Raw genomic sequence first — 4,722 nt, 5'->3', positions numbered from 1 at the left:
CCCTCTCTTTCTTTCGAGATGGGATCTCACTATGTTGCTGGGGCTAGATTCAAACCCCTGAGCTCAATTAATCCCCCTACTTCAGCTGAGACTACAGATGTACACCACCATGTCTGGCTCTAAAAGGTGTTTTTCAAAAAAATTATAAAAACAAAACAAGAAGCTGGGCTCGGTGGCTCAGCCTGTAATCCCGCGCTTTGGGAGGCTGAGGTGAGTGGATTGCCTGAGCCCGCAGGTTCAAGACCCGCCTGGGCAACTTGGCGAGACCTTGTCTCTACCATAAATCAAAAATTAGCCAGGCATGGTAATGTGCATCTGTAGTTCTGGCTACTTGGAAGGCTGAGGCGGAAGAATCTCCGGAGCCCAGCAGGTCGAGGCTGCAGTGGCAGGGAGTGGCCACTGCCCTCCAGTTTGGGTGACAGAGTGAGACTCCAACTCAAAACAAAACAAAAAAAAACAAGAGTTTAAGCTCACCTCATAGTTATTTTTCTGACTTATAGTTTTCTGTCCCTATCTTAAAGGATCTGGGAATTTTTCTGAGGTCTCCAGGCTCACAAGACTGAGTGTTGGAAGGGCCTTGGAGACCAATCTGTCCAACTTCCAAGCTCACCCAATATTCCCTCTGGACATCTGGGACAGGGTCACGCAGCCTTTTCTCGATCGCATCTGGTGGTGGATATTCACTTTCTGACAATTGTGGAAAGGCCCTGGCCTGGGTGGAGAGAAGTCATGAACAAGAAGCCCAGAACTCTCTTGCAAGCTCTGAGCTAGAGAGAACTTTCTGGGTCTGTTTCCTACCTGCACGATAAGGAAATAGACCCCAGCCCCGGGCCTAGATGGCTCTGGAAGTCTCTATTCTTTAGAGTGGACAGAGTCTACTTTGCTTTTAGGTCTCTTCTTGAAAGGCCCTTATCAGTTATGACCCCTCTGGGGTTAAAGAGTGTATAGAGTCCTGGAAGTTCAGGAAGGAAAGGCAAATAATAGAGAAGGAGGCCCTCCAAGCCTGTGGATTCCTGCAGAATAAAAATCTAGCTCTCTCTCCTACCGTCCCCTCTTCCCCACCCACATCACCAATACCTTAAATCAAGCTCTCATTACCTCCAGCTTAGCATGACATTTGTTTTTGTTGTTGTTGTTGTTATTTGAGTTGGAGTCTCACTCTGTCGCCCAGACTGAGGTGCAGTGGCACACTCCCAGCCACAGCAGCCTTATAGCATTTATTTGGTTTTATGATTATTACAGTATAGTCTTTCACTCATTCACCTTGCCAGAAACACAGTAGGCATGAATAAATTGATTAAAAGAGTGAATGACGCCAGGCACAGTGGCGCACACCTGTAATCCCAGCACTTTGGGAAACCAAGGTAGGACGATTGCTTGAGTCCAGGAATTTGAGAACAGCCTGGGCAATACAGTGAAACCTCATCTCTACAAAAATAAAAAAATAAGCCAGACATCAGGAGTTCCAGACCAGCCTGGGCAACATAGCAAGACCTCGTCTCTAGAAAAATACAAATAAAATGTATACCATTGTTGACCTATTAAAAAAAAAAGCCAGGCATGGTGGCACATGTCTTCAGTTCCAGCTACTTGGGAGGCTGAGGTAGAAGGAACACCTAAGCCCAGGAGTTTGAGGCTATGGTGAACCAAGATCATGCCACTGTACTCTAGCCTGGGCGACGGAGTGAGACTTCCAACTAAAAAAAAAAAAAGGAAATGAGCAAATGAATGAATGGATGGATGAAGATTTACCTTGGAGTGCTCTATGGTGCTATGGGATCCCTCTCTCAATGAAGGTGAAAGATTCTGGGTCGATCACACTGTTATATATACTGCAACTCTCTTCCCCTTCCTCCACCCCTGGTGTTCCATTCCATCATTGAATGAGTACATACTGAGCACCTGCCCTATATGAAACTGTCATCAAAAGACACTGTGTGAGTGGATTGCCCAAGCCTGTGGGTTCGAGACCCACCTGGGCAACTTGGTGAGACCTCATCTCTACAATAAATCAAAAATTAGCCGGGCGTGGTAGCATGCATCTGTAGTTCCAGCTACTTGGAAGGCTGAGGCAGAAGGATCGCTGGAGCCCAGCAGGTCGAGGCTGCGGTGCACTCCAGTCTGGGCGACAGAGTAAGACTCCAACTCAAAAAAAAAGACACTGTGAAACTGGGGTGGGGTAGTGGCTTGAGATGCTTTGCTAGATCCCTTTTCTGTAGGTCTCAACACAAACACTTCCTCTGAGTGGTCTTTCCTAACCACTGACCTAGAATATATCCTTCCCACATTTCTTTCTTCTTACATTACCCTCTTGACTTCTTCATGCCATTTATTACAATCTGAAATTACCAATGTTTTATGCATCTTCTCCCAATCAAATGGCAGCCCCATAAGGGCAGGGACATGTCTTTTTGTTCACTGCTATATCCTCAGTGCCTAGACCAGTACCTGGCACACAGCAGACAGTTAACAAGTATATTATGAGGCCAGATGTGGTGACTCAGGCCTGTAATCCCACTACTTTAGGAGGCCAAGGTGGGAGGATTGCTTGAACCCAGGAGTTCCAGACCAGCCTAGGCAACATAGTGAGATCTTGTCTCTACAAAAAAAAAATCAAAAAATTAGCCAGGGGTGGTGGCCCTGTAGTCCCAGTTACTTGGGAAACAGAGAAGGGAGGATCACCTGAGCCCAGGAGGTCTAGGCCACAGTGAGCTGTGATCATGCTACTGTACTCCAGCCTAGGTAACAGAATGAGACCCCGACTTTAAAAATAAATAAATAAATAAATATACATATACATTATGCTATAATATTTTTTTTCGACCTAGCTGTCACTTCACTAATTCTCTCTTCAGTTGTGCCCAATCTGATGTTAAATATATAATTGAATTCTTAACCTCTATTGGTGTATTTTTCAGTTCTAGAATTTCTATTTTTTTTCTAGTTCTCAATCTTGTCCAGTCTCAATTTTGCCCTCCTGCTCAGAGAGCAGGAGTGGGAAATATCTGCATTTTTTTACTTTATATATATATTTTTGAGTAGGAGTCACTCTGTCGCCCAGACTGGAAAGCAGTGGCACGCTCACGGCTACTGCAGCCTAAACCTGGTGGGCTCTGGCGATCCTTCTGCCTCAACCTTTCTTTTTTTTTTTTTGTTGAGTTGGAGTCTCACTCTGTCACCCAGACTGGACTGCAGTGGCCGCTCCCGGCCACCACAGCCTCGAACTGTTGGGCTCTGGTGATCCTTTCACCTCAGCCTTCCAAGTAGCTGGAACTACAGGCATGCGCCAACATATTCAGCTAATTTTTTTATTTATTGTAGGGATGAGGTCTCACCAAGTTGCCCAGGCGGGTCTCGAACCCACGGGGTCAGGCAATCCACTCACCTCAGCCTCCCAAGGTGTGGAATTACAAGCTGAGCCACTGAGCCCGGTTGCCTCAACCTTTCAAGTAGCTGGAACTACATGCACACACCACCAGACCCAGCTAATTTTTTTATTAATTGTAGAGATGAGGTCTCGCTAAATTGCTCAGACTGGTCTCGAACCCCTGGGCTCAGGCACTCATCTTGCCTTGGCCTCCCAAAGTGCTGGGATTACAGGCATGAGTCACTGCTTCCAGCTGGAAATGTCTTTAAATATAATAAACAGCCAGTACTGTGGCTCACATCTGTAATCCCAGCATTTTGGGAGGCTGAGATAGGTGGATCATTTGAGCCCAGTAGTTTTTGTTTGTTTGTTTGTCAGAGTCTCACTCTGTCAGGCAGGCTGCAGTTCAGTGGCACAATTACAGCTACTGCAGCTGTGACCTGCTGGTTTTGGGCAATCCTTCCACCTCAGCCTCCCAAGTAGCTGTAACTACAGGCAAGTGCCACCATGCCTAGCTAGTTTTTTTATTTCTTGTAGACGAGCGCTCACCAAATTGCCCAGGCTGATCAATCATCTCAACTCTGTCTCCCAAAGTGCTGGGATTACAGGCGTGAAGAGCCCAGAAGTTTTGAGACAAAACTGGGTGGCACAGTGAAACCTCTTCTCTACAAAAAATCAAAACATTAGTCAGGCATGGTGACGTGTACCTGTGGTCCCAGCTACTTGGGAGGCTAAGGCAGAAGAATCACCTGAGCCCAGGGGGTCGAGACTGTGGTGAGCCATCATCATGCCACTGCACTCCAGTCTGGGTGATGGAATGAGACACCAACTCAAAAATTTAATTAATTAATATAATAAACATAATTATTTGAAAATTTGACTGGTCATTCCATTATCTGGATCTTCTGTGTAGCTTTCTATTATCTGATGCTTCTCTTGTTTTTGTTTTTGTTTTTTTGGTCATGTTGTCTTCAGTTTCTGTGAGGGCTAAGCTGATGTTTCCTGTTAATTCTCACTCCTCAAGTGTAATCCTTCATAGGCTAGCCCAAAGCCTAGTGGGTGGAGTTTGTCAGGGCCCCCCTTTCTTAGGGGTTCTGGAATTACAGTTTTTTCTCTCCCTAGCCCCATATATTTATAGAAAGCACTGCTCAGTTTCTCAGCTGTCTCTTCTGAAAGTGGCGACTACTTTTAGGAAAAAAGCAGCCCTCAATGAAGGGTTCACCTCTCTCAGCCCCTTCATTCTTTTTTGCATTGATAACTTTTCATCACTGACTCGGCTGTTTGTTAAGAGTCCAGCTCCAACACAAAGGTCAGGGCCTAAGGCGAGAGAATCAGACGCGGCGAAGGAAGAAGAC

This window comes from Carlito syrichta, unplaced genomic scaffold, assembly GCF_000164805.1.
Source record: "Carlito syrichta isolate Samal-C Ts95f unplaced genomic scaffold, Tarsius_syrichta-2.0.1 Scaffold315614, whole genome shotgun sequence".
Taxonomy (NCBI): Eukaryota; Metazoa; Chordata; class Mammalia; order Primates; family Tarsiidae; genus Carlito; species Carlito syrichta.
This window is presented reverse-complemented; position numbering follows the sequence as displayed.